This window comes from Bison bison, unplaced genomic scaffold, assembly GCF_000754665.1.
Source record: "Bison bison bison isolate TAMUID 2011002044 unplaced genomic scaffold, Bison_UMD1.0 scf7180017864519, whole genome shotgun sequence".
Taxonomy (NCBI): Eukaryota; Metazoa; Chordata; class Mammalia; order Artiodactyla; family Bovidae; genus Bison; species Bison bison.
The window spans coordinates 14932732-14948971 of record NW_011495072.1 but is presented as its reverse complement, the minus strand read 5'-3'; positions in this window follow the sequence as shown (position 1 = coordinate 14948971).

The window sequence follows — 16240 nt, the reverse complement described above, 5'->3', positions numbered from 1 at the left end:
ACACTGGTGAAAGAAATCAAAGAGGACACTAATAGATGGAGAAATATACCATGTTCATGGATTGGAAGAATCAATATAGTGAAAATGAGTATACAACCCAAAGCAATTTATAGATTCAGTGCAATCCCTATCAAGCTACCAATGGTATTCTTCACAGAGCTAGAACAAATAATTTCACAATTTGTATGGAAATACAAAAAACCTCAAATAGCCAAAGCTACCTTGAGAAAGAAGAATGGAACTGGAGGAATCAACCTGCCTGACTTCAGGCTCTACTACAAAGCCACAGTCATCAAGACAGTATGGTACTGGCACAAAGACAGAAATATAGATCAATGGAACAAAATAGAAAGCCCAGAGATAAATCCATGCACATATGGACACCTTATCTTTGACAAAGGAGGCAAAAGTATACAATGGATTAAAGACAATCTCTTTAACAAGTGGTGCTGGGAAAACTGGTCAACCACTTGTAAAAGAATGAAACTAGACCACTTTCTAACACCATACACAAAAATAAACTCAAAATGGATTAAAGATCTAAATGTAAGACCAGAAACTATAAAACTCCTAGAGGAGAACATAGGCAAAACACTCTCCGACATACATCACAGCAGGATCCTCTATGACCCACCTCCCAGAATATTGGAAATAAAAGCAAAAATAAACAAATGGGACCTAATTAAACTTAAAAGCTTCTGCACAACAAAGGAAACTATAAGCAAGGTGAAAAGACAGCCTTCAGAAAGGGAGAAAATAATAGCAAATGAAGCAACTGACAAACGACTAATCTCAAAAATATACAAGCAACTCCTACAGCTCAACTCCAGAAAAATAAATGACCCAATCAAAAAAATGGGCCAAAGAACTAAATAGACATTTCTCCAAAGAAGACATACAGATGGCTAACAAACACATGAAAAGATGCTCAACATCACTCATTATCAGAGAAATGTAAATCAAAACCACTATGAGGTACCATTTCACACCAATCAGAATGGCTGCGATCCAAAAGTCTACAAGTAATAAATGCTGGAGAGGATGTGGAGAAAAGGGAACCCTCTTACACTGTTGGTGGGAATGCAAACTAGTACAGCCACAATGGAGAACAGTGTGGAGATTCCTTAAAAACCTGGAAATAGAACTGCCTTATGACCCAGCAATCCCACTGCTGGGCATACACACTGAGGAAACCAGAATTGAAAGAGATACATGTACCCCAATGTTCATCGCAGCACTGTTTATAATAGCCAGAACATGGAAGCAACCTAGATGTCCATCAGCAGATGAATGGATAAGAAAGCTGTGGTACATACACACAATGGAGTATTACTCAGCCATTAAAAAGAATACATTTGAATCAGTTCTAATGAGGTGGATGAAACTGGAGCCTATTATACAGAGTGAAGTAAGCCAGAAAGAAAAACACCAATACAGTATACTAACGCATATATATGGAATTTAGAGAGATGGTAACAATAACCCTGTATACGAAACAGCAAAAGAGACACTGATGTATAGAACAGTCTTTTGGACTCTGTGGGAGAGGGAGAGGGTGAGATGATTTTGGAGAATGGCATTGAAATATGTATAATATCATGTATGAAACGAGTCGCCAATCCAGGTTCGATGCACGATACTGGATGCTTGGGGCTGGTGCACTGGGACAACCTGGGGGGATGGTATGGGGAGGGAGGAGGGAGGAGGGTTCAGGATGGGGAACACATGTATGCCTGTGGCGGATTCATTTCAATATATGGCAGAACCAATACAGTATTGTAAAGTTTAAAAATAAAATAAAATTAAAAAATAAAAAAGATGCTCAGCATTGCTCATTATTAGAGAACTGTAAATCAAAGCTACAATAAAGTATCATCTCACATTGGTTAGAATGGCTAGCATCAAAACAATCTACAAACAGTTAATGCTGGAGAGAATGTGGAAAAAAGGGAACACTCTTGCACTGTTGGTGAGAATGTAAATTGATAGAGCCACCATGGAGAACAGTATGGAGATTCCTTAAAAAAAAAACTGGGTTGTGATTTTCACAAGCATTTCTTAGTCCTGCTTCTCTTAGATGAGACAGGAAGGCTAGAGGAGCTGAAGTGAGAGAAATGCCCCTCTCCTCCAGGTGGCATCAGACTGGTAGAGTAGGTTATTGTGATGGGTAATTCTGCAAGAATATTTCACAATGGTTCCTTTTCTTCTACTCCTGCTAAAGTCACCAAAGGATCTTTCTTGGTTGTTCACTATAAGAACATGGTGGGGTGCCTGAGATTAAAACCCACAAAATGAGGAGCCTCCCAAGACTATGGTCCTTGAAGATTTTTACTCGTAAGCTAGTCCAGATGTTTTTAACTCTCTGGATTTTCTTGTCTTTCCAGATTTCAGGGATGCAATTTGCCCTGCAACCTCACTTTTCTGATGGGATTAAAAAAAGTCATTTTTGGTTTGTTCAGATTTTTTTATGTGAGCACAGGAATGATGAGCTGTAATGCCTTCACATACTGGCACTGGAACCAGAAGTCAAAAACCAGTGTTGAAATCCGACAGTTATACTCAGTCCAGGGAAAGTTACATGGTGAGTTTCACTGAAAGAACACTGGTTTAGGAAACGAAACCACATGATCACTAGTCTTTTTCCCCTCATTTAAAACTGTATGGCTTTCTCCAAATTATAAGCTTTACAAACTTTCCTCACAGGAAAATAAATATAAAATTCTGATAGAAATATCTGGCACTTTGAATCCTGGTACAGTGAAAGAGTAGGCAGTGGGATCTAGCTAGGTGTCTCACTAGCTCTTTCTCTGCCTTGCTGGTTAGAGCTTCAGCATAATTTTGAATGGCAGATGACAAGGCTGGGAGAAATGTAGAGAAGACCAAGAGAAATGTGGCTTCCTACTCACAGAGAGCCAGCTTTCAGTTCTCAGTTGGCCATATTCATGGCACCTAAAATCTAAGATGACCAACCACGGATGTGTGGGCACAACTGAAGCTGTGTACAGCACAGACATACTGGTTATGTCATGGCAAAAGGGCTTACATCAGAAAGAAACACATTGAATGACTTTAAAAAATAAAATGTAATATTCCTGGTCAATTCTAACTTTCTATTTGCAAAGATGAAGAATTAGACTCTCTCATTAAAGCTATAATTGCTATCATTCCACCACACACCCACAGGTGTGTGGGAGAAAAGGACAATAGAAGACAGTCTAAGCAATGCCTGGATTCCTTATTGTCTCAGGATTCTAAATATTCTAACAGTTGCCTAGTTTTGGTGATTCCAGGGAACTGAATCTCTGTGAAAAGCACAGTTCTGTCCTTTCGTAATTTTACTTGAGGAAACTCAAGTAAAATTTTACTTGAGCAAACTCCAAATTCTATTTTGAGCAAGTATAATTAGCTTTCCAACCAGCCTAATTTTTGCATTCTAGTCTCAACAAATATTTAAGTGTTACTGTGGCTTGAAAGAAGCTATTGATTCTGAAGTAGTGTGTTTTGATCAAGTTGACTCTTTTTAAAAACCTGTTTGTATTTTAATTATGATGCAGAACTTATAAATATTTGGTTTTGTACAGACATTATTTCTATTCTGATACTTAAGCTCTATAAAATTTAAACCCCCAGAGCTCCCTATATATATATCAGGGTTCTTATACAGGTGATGGAAGGAGAGTAAAATGGAAGTACTTTTAAATTACACTCTAAGTTTTAGCAATGCATGTGAAATATATTCTTAGAAAAAGGTAATAGTCTCAGGGAAAGATTTACAACATTTTAATAAATGTTTTAAAATTGCATTAAAGGAACTAAAATATTTCCAAAGTAAACAGAACATTGTAGGTTCTGTTGAACAATGTATTTGTCATAATGTCTAAGCAACAGGTTATGGATCACAGGCAGTATTTCAAATTTAAACATGGCTCATTGCAAATATTATAACAGTGTCATAGGACATAATGAATACTAAAATAGAAAGGAGAAGCTATACTGCTGCAAAAGTAGATCTGTAAATTTTGATCTCAGAAGTTACTCACTGAATCACCCTCCAATATTGCTCCTGTGGAGTGAGTTATTAAAGTTGATTACAATTATTTACCTAGTAAAAGAGAATAGAAGTCTTTTGGTTTTTTTATCTTTTGTTTTTTTTTTTCCCCCTCAACACATAGAGTGATGGAACTGTAGTTAAATTGCAAATACTTGGGGAATATTTTGTATCTGTGAATTGTTTTATAAGCTATATGAGATCTTATTTAATTCTAATGACTGTAAAATGAAATATGATCATAATTATCAAAATTAGCAGTACTCCTAAAAATGATAATTACCTCTTACTGGCTACATAATATGTAAAATGGAATCCAAATTTATTATTTTAACAATATGGCAGATAAGATGAATATCCAAAGTGAAGATGCAATATAAAAATTGAGTTTAACTAGGCCAAGCATAGATCGTCTGAGTATCTTCTAGACCAAGAGTCAGCAAACTTAATCTCTAACACATGTGTGTGTGCTCCATTGCTCAGTTGTGTCTGACTTTTTGTGACCACATGGACTGTAGCCCACCAGGCTCCTCTGTCCATGGGATTTCACAGGCAAGAATACTGGAGTGATTGCCGCTTCCTTCTCCAGAGGATCTTACTGACCCAGGGATTGAACCTGCATGTCTTACGTCTCCGGCACTGTCAGCCAGGCTCTTGAGTCCTGCACCGCCTGGGAAGCCTTATTCTCTAACATGCAGAATAATAAATGTTTTAGGCCCCGTGATTCATCTGGTTTTGGTTGCAACTCCTGAATTCCAATGTTTAGGGAGAAGATAGACAAAGACAGTGTATAATCAAGCATGGCTGTGTTTCAATAAAATTTTACTTATGGCTATGAAACTTAGAATTTCATGTAATTTTCACTTGGCCAAAACATACTATTTTTCTTTTGAATAGTTTCTACCATTACACTTTTAGCTCCCATGTGACTAATACAAGGGCCTTAGTTGGCCAACCCCTGTTTATATTTTTAATAATCCCTCCAGTGTTTTGTCAGTAAATTACTTAAGTCCTTCATTGTATAACATATTGTATTACACATTAGATTATGAAAAATCTAGAGATACAAGGCATCTGAACATATGATCCTCATGTATTTCTTCACTCACAGTGTAAGGATATAGTCATGTTTTCAGAAATTATCTGTGAAGTGCTAACATAGGTTAGGCACCATTGTGACATTGGAGCTGTGAACAAAAGAAGTGGGTTGTTCCTCATGAGGGAGGCTAAATTATAGAGGTGAGAGAGAGACTACTAGAAAACAGATCTATAATAGGACACCAGCTAATAACTGTGAAGAGTTATAACCCAAAATCAACAACAAAGTGAAAATAGTTAATGAGTGGTTTGTTAATCAAATGGGATTATTAAGGAAGGCCCTAAGTAGGTAGACTTTTGATTAAAAAAAAAAAAAAGAAGGAGAAGAAAAAGGAAAGAATAAGTCATGGGATATATGGATAAAAGCATTGAGAAAGATGCCTGCTCCTTGTTTTTGAAGAAAAGTCAAGAGAGGCCATGTAGTTGGGAAATAACAAACGAGGTATAAACTGATAGGAGAAAAGGTAAGCCAATTATCAGAGGCTCAGTTCAGTTCAGTTCAGTCACTCAGTCGTGTCCAACTCTTTGTGATCCCATGGACTGCAGCACGCCAGGCCTCCCTGTCCACCGCCAACTCCCGGAGCTTACTCAAACTCATGTCCATTGAGTCTGTGATGCCATCCAACCATCTCATCCTCTCTCATCCCCTTCTCCTCCTGCCTTCAATCTTTCCCAGCATCAGGGTCTTTTCAAATGAGTCAGTTCTTTGCATCAGGTAGTAAAATAATTGGAGTTTCAGCTTCAGCATCAGTTCTTTCAATGAATATTCAGGACCGATTTCCTTTAGGATGGACTTGTTGGATCTCTTTGCATTCTAAGGGACTCTCAAGAGTCTTTTCCAACACCACAGTTCAAAAGCATCAATTCCTTGGCACTCAGCTTTCCTTATAGTCCAACTCTCACATCCATACATGACTACTGGAAAAACCATAACTTTAACTAGACAGACATTTTTTGACAAAGTAATGTCTCTGTTTTTATCAGAGGCTAGTCTATGCAAAAATATTTTGTGCCATAATGAGGACTTCAGATTGCACTCTCAGTTATGAAACTGTTGGACATTTTTGAGCAGAAGAATCATAATCCAGGTAAGAGATGAGAGTGGTTTGTACTAAGGAGTTAGGATTAGCAGTGGGAATAGTGAGCAGTCACAGGAATCAAAGTGTTTCTTATTTCCCCAAATTATTAGTTTTAAAATCCCAAATAAGCATATAAATTATTAACTATGAGTATCCTGCACATTGTTTTTAGATTCTCAGAAGAAACAAATAGAAAAGATAGAAAAAGCTAGATCTGTATACATATACTAATTTATAATTTAGTATAATTATTTCCACAGATCTGATTTCAAGACACTAACAGGAAGGCATTTAAATCAGTGTTGTGAAGACGTGGTCACAGTCAGCCTCTCATGCTGGTGTGAACATCTGTACATCACTGATTCCTTCCAACAACACATATTGAGATGCTCTCAGAATTTATCTGAACAGTACAGTTATTGAATATTTAAATAAATGTGTTTTAACCTCCAAGGTAAATATGCACATCCACATGAAATTTGGGGAAATATGAAGAGGAATTTTCAATATAAAGAAAGAAAGAAAAATAAAGTAAATGTATACGGGCCTTGGATAAAACACCAACATTATAAATGAACGTGTTGCTTAATTTCTGACCAGAGTACCCAGATGTTTTGGTCTCTTTAAGTTACATTCTGACTGGAATCTTGATCTCATTTCAAAGCCATATGTCAGGCAGACACATATAAATGGAAACTGGCATATATACTGTCTTGATGTAAAACAGAGGATAATATAATATGGACAAAAATGCAGGCCACTCGAACCACTTAAAACCCCTAAAAGTATATTGTAAGTGCTAGAATTTATATCTCTTAGTTCATGCTATGTGTGAGATGAATAGCCATCTATATTTTAATTACCATCAATTTTGATAGCACAAAATTCAAACTCAGTTTAATCTACAAAGGGCTGCTGCAGTTTTTACCTTAAAATATATTTATCTTTAAATATTAAAAACAATTATACAATTTTTGCCTTAAATATATAGTTCTTATCTTTGAATGTTAAAAACAATTATATATCAACTCTATCTAAAATTTCCTTTACAAATGGAGGAAATTATACATTGTTTACAAATAAAGAGAAACTAAAAGGCTCACTATAAATAAACATGTAAATATATCAAAGAGTGAAAAGCAGTGTTTTTCATAAGGTGATGCAGAAGATGTACAAAAGTTAATAACAAGGTCACACTGTGGTGCAATTTATGCTTTTGAATAGAAATTTTACAGCAGTCATAAAATCCAACATTTACTCAAATTTAATCACTCTTTATAAGAATACGTGTGTATTTCTAAGAAAGATTTTCCAGAGACATACAAACTAATATCTGCAAATCAATGCCACATGGGTTCCTGATCTCTGTCACAAGATTATAAAAGCTTGGTTTCATAACCAATAAGGGATTATGTACAGGATGAATTTAATCTGAGAACTACAAGAGAGAACACAATCTTGTTTTGAGTGTATGTTTACCTCTAATAATTTGAAATTTCCTCAAAGAGCTGTATTTCCTTGGTATATTTTCAAATACTAGGAGAACTCCAAAGTGAGTGTACTGGGGACTTTTAAAAAAAAGAAAATGAGGAAGAGGAAATCTGAAACACATACTACAAAGGGAATTGTGAATGAAAAACAGAGTGTGACCTTGTGTCTTGGCTCTAATGCCCCCAAGGCTCCACTTTGAACAGAACTCAGGGCTCAGGGCCACTGGAAGTTCTCCATTTAAAGGAGAACAAGTCTAAATCCTAGGCACATAAAGCTTCTTCTATAAGTGTGAGGAAGGCAAAGTTATGGTTTGTTTACTAATGTGAAAAAAAGTAGAATTCACAACAAAATTGATCCTTCTTATTTATTATCTGTTCTCTCCTTGACCATGTTTCAAATGCAAAAGCCTACCATATTATTCCTAAAATCTCCTTCTCTAATATTTCTCTTCCTCTGTTGCAGAGTTCACTCTGTTTCCTTTCTTCTCTCAAATAGTTATGCAAAAATACCTTTGTTCTGGCTCCTGTTCTTTGTCTAACCCCTAAACTTCTACAGAATTTTATATTTTCAAAAAAATTTTAAAAAAAGATGAAGTAATTAATTGGTTTAATAACTATAAGCCAAATTCATGCCTGGAATTTTAAATAATTCAAAAAAAGAAGCATAACCTAAAAGAGTCATCCTAGACTTTACAGTCTGGAAAAGAAAACTGGTATTAATCAAACAGCTCTTCAAGTAAATGTAACATTGCAAAGGTAGCTGGTACCATTAATGAGAGATACTTGGTGCCATATTAGCATCTACTAGTGAGTGATGCACTCAAGAATGACAAGAAAGTTTTCTCTTTGGGAATGATGACTGGAGTTGGGTATAGATATGAAGATGTTATTTTGAAGATGAAGGGGTAAGGGGTACACAAGTATCAAAATGTAGATTTTTCTATAGTTCAGTTCAGTCACTCAGGCGTGTCCAACTCTTTGTGACCCCATGAATTGCAGCACACCAGGCCTCCCTGTCCATCACCAACTCCCGGAGTTCACTCAAACTCACGTCCAACGAGTCAGTGATGCCATCCAGCCATCTCATCCTTTGTCGTCCCCTTCTCCTCCTGCCTCCAATCCCTCCCAGCATCAGAGTCTTTTCCAATGAGTCAACTCTTTGCATGAGGTGGCCAAAGTACTGGAGTTTCAGTTTTAGCATCATTCCTTCCAAAGAACACCCAGGACTGATCTCCTTTAGAATGGACTGATTGGATCTCCTTTAGAAAATGCTACTTTTTAAAATGCCTTTAGAAAAGGCAGAGGAACCAGAGATCAAATGCCAACATCTGCTGGATCATCAAAAAAGCAAGAGAGTTCCAGGAAAATATCGATTTCTGCTTTATTGACTATGACAAAGCCTTTGACTGTGTGGATCACAATAAACTGTGGAAAATTCTTTAAGAGATGGGAATACCAGACCCCCTGACCTGCCTCCTGAGAAATATATATACAGGTCAGGAGGCAACAGATAGAACTGTACATGGAAAAACAGACTGGTTCCACATAGGAAAAGGAGTATGTCAAGGCTGTATATTGTCACCCTGCATATTTAGCTTATATGGAGAGTACATCATGAGAAATGCTGGGCTGGAGGAAGCACAAGCTAGATCAAGATTGCCACAAGAAATATCAATAACCTCACTTATGCAGATGACACCACCCTTATGGCAGAAAATGAAGAAGAACTAAAGAGCCTCTTGATGAAACTGAAAGAGGAGAGTTAAAAAGTTGGCTTAAAATTCAACATTCAGAAAACAAAGATCATGGCATCTGGTCCCATCACTTCATGGCAAATAGACAGGGAAACAGTGGAAACAGTGGCTAACTTTATTTTTCTGGGCTCCAAAATCATTGCAGATGGTGAATGCAGCCATGAAATTAAAAGACGCTTACTCTTTGGAAGGAAAGTTATGACCAACCTAGACAGCATATTAAAAAGCAGTGACATTACTTTGTCAACAAAGGTTCATCTAGTCAAGGCTATGGTTTTTGCAGTGATCATGTATGGATGTGAAATTTGGCGTATAAAGAAAGCTGAGCACCAAAGAACTGATGCTTTTGAACTGTGGTGTTGGAGAAGACTCTTGAGAGTCCCTTGAACTGCAAGGAGATCCAACCAGTCCATCCTAGAGGAGTTCAGTCCTGGGTGTTCATTGGAAGAACTGATGTTGAAGCTGAAACTCCAATACTTTTGCCACTGATGTGAAGAGCTGACTTATTTGAAAAGACCCTGATGCTGAGAAAGATTGAGGGCAGGAGGAGAAGGGGACAACAGAGGATGAGATGTTTGGATGGCTTCACCAACTCAGTGGACATGGGTTTGGGTAGACTCTGGCAGTTGGTTATGGACAGAAAGGCCTGGCATGCTGCAGTTCATGGGGTTGCAAAGACTGGGACTTGACTGAGCAACTGAACTGAATTGAAATGGGAAGTCACTGAACTCTTTCAAGCATGAAATACTATATAATTATACTTTTGTTTCAGAAATATTTCTCTAGTTTCAGTGAGGACGTAAAAACAACAACTACAGACAATAACTGATATAACTGCTCACTTAAAAAAAACAGGAGTAGTCTTAGAAAAAGATGATGGGAGGTTAAATAACACTGGGGTATGGAGATGTAAATAGATACATGGATTAAAAAATCCTTCCTTATGTAACTACAGTGCTGGCATTTTGTTGATCTGTGGCTTAAATTCACTTTTTAATACTATTTTAACTGATGGGTAACATTTGTGTACTTTTTAAATGTATCATCTATATTCTAAACTAGATTATATGTAATTTAAAGGCAATGGCAAAACATTTCATTTCATGATAAGTAAAAAGGGAGTCACAGAGCTCCATGTGTCAGGAGATCAGTCCATTCTTGAAATACCCACATCAATACCAACCCAATTTGCTTAAGATACTACCAGGACAATTCCCACCAAGGTCATCAAATAGATCTTCACTGCTAGACTTGCTCACATGATACTCTTTTACCAATTGTTGCCTCTTTCCATTTCCCCCATTGTTTTCACTGTACCTTCTGGATTTCACCTTCTATGATATCTTCTTTCTTCCTTCAGATAATTATTCTTTCCTTCTGACTGAAATCTATAATGCTTGAAGATTGTAGCCTCACATTTTTACTCAATTTTATTATAATCCTTGATTATTAAATAATATATAAAATAAATTGTCAATAATCTTTCCTCTTAGAAACCGAGCTTCCTCTCTTTAGTCATGTGCTCCATCTGCTCACTCCCTGCTGTTAACTTAGGCTTCTCCTTTACAACTAACAGTAAGTCCCTCCAACATATAATTTCCAAGGACACCATTAAAAACTCTCTGGCACACTCCCTTTCTTACTCCTAGCCATACTCACCCCACTCGCAATCTTCATTGATTGATATTTTCAGTTTTCCAGGTACCACAGCATCATAAAATCCTCACATCTCTCCTTATCCAGCCTACACAAATTGCTATATATTCAGTTCTTTGCATGCACCCTTATTCCTTTTTAGCTCTGTTATTCTGGCCTGGCAAAACACCAGTCTGTTAAATTCGAATTTCTATTTTACAACTTCTCAAGATAGCTAAACACAGCTGGGAAAAATTTGCAATCTCAATGACTGCTCTTAGTTTATTTTTATGACTGCCACCATGAATTAGACACCTAGTATTACTATCCAATTCTGTAACGTTTACTGAACACATTCACTCTTGTACAAAATCCTCTCTCTAAAATTTGATAACCCCATTCTTCATTCATAAGCAATAAAGGTGCATAAAATTTTCAACAAGAGGATAGAAATAATTAGAAAATGGTTCCCACCAAATCTCTCCACAAGTTATATCAATGGATTTGCATCTTTTTTTTTTTTTTCTTTCTTAAAATCTATACTCTGATATTCCTTTTCTTAGAAAGGATGACTCTCTATGTTCCACTTTTGGACAAATCCCATTCCACTCTTTTCTACTTAAGGGCATCCCAAGGGTGATTTTTGCTTCTTTCTTCTTTATCACTAGTATTGATCTTTTCCTGGATTATTTATATAAGCATATAAGCAGTATTTAATATCTCCCTGGTTTCCTAGTGGCTCTCGTGGTAAAAGAACCCGCCTTCCAATTCAGGAGATGTAAGACACTCAGGTTTGATCCCTGGGTTGGGAAGTTGTCGTGGAGAAGTGTATGGCAACCCACTCCAGTTTTCTTGCTTGGAGAATTCCATGGACAGAGTAGCCTGGTGGGCTACAGTCAATGGGGTCACACAGAGTTGGACATGACTGAAGTAACTGAGCACTACACTTCTTTAGGAAAAGCCATATTTTACCCATGATCATTCTCCAGTTAGTATTTCCATTCTGTACTATTCTTTATAATATATTTCTTCATAATTATCTTCTAAATTGATTACAACCAATTTTTCACTTCTCTCATTCTCTCTTGATGTTGAATGATTCAAGATTGTTATACCACACTACTACATGTTCTTGTCAAGCTCAACATCATTTCTCATAATAGCAAATCCATTGGACAAAAATTAATGATTGCCTCATCATCCCTTTCCAAACTCTTAACTGCCTTTATGAAAATTCAATTTAGATATTTGATATGCATCTATTGAGAGAATCTGCCAACCTTCCGATTTTCAACTTATTAAAAGTCTGCTTAATTTTTTTCCATTGTAGGTAAAAAACAAAACAAAACTTCTAGAATCATTGACTCTTTCCCTCAATTACTTGCATTCACTTTTACAAAAATAAATTTAAGTATTCCTGTACATGTTGTGAGGTATGCAGGGAGTATCATACAATATTTACTCATCATGGGCTTATATTATTATAAACTTTACCTATAAATTTCTAGGCTTTACAAAGAACTGGCCACCTAAATTAACCATACCTAAATATCTGCTTTTAACTTTTAAATACATTTATCCCTTAATATCTCTATATATCCTCAGGTGGCACTAGTGGAAAAGAACTGTCTGCTAAAGCAGAATATGTAAAAGACACAGGTTCGATCCCTGGGTTGGGAAGATCCCCTGGAGGAGGAATGGCAAACCACTTGGAGCCTAGCGGGCTACAGTGCATGGGGTCACACAGAGTCAGACACGGCTGAAACGACTTAGCATGCACGTATATCCACATATCATAAGTTTGATCTATATAGTCATATAAGTAAAGAACACAGGATTTTTAAAAGATATATTAGCATGTCATAAACTTAAAGGAAAGTGTGCAAATTATAATGTGCAACCAAATATATTATCAAAAGTAAAAACACCCACATAACTATCACCCTGGTTAAGAAAGAGAAAAATTACCTGCACCTTAGAAGGTGCCATACCTTTCTCAATAACAGTAACCTCTCTTTTTATTTCTAGCATTACAGCTTGTTTTTTTTAACTTTACATAACACAATCATGCAGTAAATATTTATCACTTCTAGCTATTGGCATAGTACCAGCATAACAAATTACTCCAAGCCCATGACTTAAAACAGGAATCATTTAATCTCACGTAAACATCTAAGGAATGGCTGAGGGTTAGCTGATAAGAGTATGGGTTTGACTATGTGGATTTTCTTAAAAAATATGTACCTGGCTGATTTTGGCTCCTCACTGCATGTTAGACTAAATTATGCCAATGTGAGTTCATTCTTGTCTAAGCAGAAGGAGCAACAACTACATATGGGACACTCATCACTTGGCAATGGAAACATTTCAAGAGGGCAAGCCCTACTAGATAAACACATTTTAGACTTTCCTTCATATCATGTTATTAAAACTCATGATTTGGTCAAATCATTTTACAGCGTAAAAAGCAAACCTTTGGAGGGGTGGGTAATAGAGTATGCTTCATAGTGAAAACTGCCAAGTTTTATGACAAGGATATAGGGATGAGTAAAGAACTGAAGTCAGTAATCCAATATATATAATGTATCCCTTTCATCATAGTTACTCTTACCTCTCTCCACTATTAATAAAATATTGTTGCTCTATCATGGCCAACAAAAATCTAACTGAATCATGTCTTCAAGTTTTATGTTCTGTATAAGATACAGTCACCCACCTCCAAGCATAGACATGCAGACACAATGATGGAAAGGGACAAAATTGCTACAGTAAACTTTCCCATTCCAAAGGGAGAAGAATACATTCCACATAGTAATTTTTGCTCCAAAAATTTTTTGAAAACAAATTTGAAAATCTGACAAGCACTCTAAACTCCAGTTCCTCTCTCTGGAAGAGCTTCCCTGATGGCTCAGTGGGTAAAGAATCCACCTAAAATGCAGGAGACACAAGTCCAGCCCTGGGTTGGGAAGATTCCTTGGAGAAGGAAATGGTTAACCCACTCTAGTATTGTTGCCTGGAAAAGTCCCATGGAGAGAGGAGCCTGTTGGGCTGCAGTCCAAAGGGTTGCAATTAATCACTGCTCCTCAGGAAAGCCTTCACAGTCAAGTCTTTTCCAGTAACTAGATCCTGCAATCAAGGTAATCTTTTCTGTTATTTTCCTTGGCCCTTCCGAAAAGGAACACTAGATAGTGTGGTACATCTTTTGAATATGAAGCTTTCTTAGCCCACCTCTTTTCTGTACAAAGTTGTTGGCCAGAAGTTGTTTTATATCCAAAAGAATCTTGCCTCCTTTAATACAGACAGTGTTTTGTTTCTTTTTTTTTCCCCCAGTATATATAGTTCTAAGCTTCATTGGTTTTCAAAATATTTAATCTCATGTAGTATCATGTTCCAACAATCACAGCCAGTTTATTTTACATAAATACTGGTCCCTCTAGACTCAAAAACAGTTATTTTGGGTGCATTAGGTAATTGAACATCTAATTCTGTTGTCTGCTACTTCTGTAGATATTTTTAATCACATCAATTTAATTCCCTGTGCACTCAAAGATTTTTGATTAAATGCCAAACAAAGTAAAAAACTGTGGGATTAAATTCAGTCGGATTGTTCTTTCTTTCAGAATAGGCACTAGCAAATACCAGATTCATTTATCCATTTTCCATTAAGATAATTTGAAGCTGAGTCTCAGGTCCTGTGGTAGTCAACTTAGTTTCAGTTTTCATTATTCTCAGAATATATTTCTACTTGATCCCAATCAAACATGGTAACCAGGGATTTTCCCCTATTATTTAGACTCTGATGTCCAAATATTATTTCCTATCTGCCATATCTGTCGGAAGTTCTGCTCAATTGCTCTGCTTCTTTCTTTCTTTCTTTATTTTTTGCTCAATTAGAATAGTTAAATCAGAAATCTATACACGGGGCCCCAAAATATAGACTAAAATTTTTATTTTGTAAGACTTTGGTCTAGTATTTTTGTTTTATCTTGTTAGCGCTTCAATTCAGTTTACTCAGTCATGTCCGACTCTTTTCAATACCATGGACTGCAGCAACCTGTCTATCATCAACCTATCAATCATCAACTCCCGAAGTTTACTCAAACTCATGCTCATTGAGTTGACGATGCCATCCAACCATCTCAGCCCCTGTCATCCCCTTCTCCTCCCGCTTTCAATTTTCCCAGTATGAGGGCCTTTTCAAATGAGTCAGTTCTTCACATTCAGTTCAGTTCAGTTCACTCTCTCAGTCATGTCCGACTCTTTGCGACCCGATGAATTGCAGCATCCCAGGCCTCCCAGTCCATCACCAACTCACGGAGTTCACTCAAACTCACGTCCATCGAGTCTGTGTGCCATCCAGCCATCTCATCCTCTGTCGTCCCCTTCTCTTCCTTCCCCCAATTCCTCCAAGCATCAGAGTCTTTTCCAATGAGTCAGCTCTTCGCATGAGGTGGCCAAAGTACTGGAGTTTCAGCTTTAGCATCATTCCTTCCAAAGAACACCCATGACTGATCTCCTTTATTTTATTTTTTTTCTTTAAAAAAATAATTCTCTCTTTATTCCAACAAATAAACAATAAAAATGCATGAATCATAGTATCACTAAGTTTGAGACTAAACATCAAAACTTGACTGTCTTCTTTCTTTAGAATGGACTGGTTGGCTCTCCTTGCAGTCCAACAGACTCTCAAGAGACTTCTCCAACACCACAGCTCAAAACCATCAATTCTTTGGCGCTCAGCTTTCTTCACAGTCCAACTTTCACATCCATACATGACCACTGGAAAAACCATAGCCTTGACTAGATGGACTTTTGTTGTTCTTCACAAAAAAGAACAAACTATTTGAGTTTCAGCTTTAGCATCAATCCTTCCAATAAATATTCAGGACTGATTTCCTTTAGGATGGACTGGGTGGATCTCCTTGCAGTCCAAGGGACTCTCAAGACTCTTCTCCAACACCACAGTTCAAAAGAATCAATTCTTTGGCATTCAGCTTTCTTTATAGTCCAACTATCACATCCACACATCACTACTGGCAAAACCATAGATTTGACTAGATGGACCTTTGTAGGAAAAGTAATGTCTCTGCTTTTAATATGCTGTCTAGGCTGGTCATAACTTTTCTTCCAAGTGTA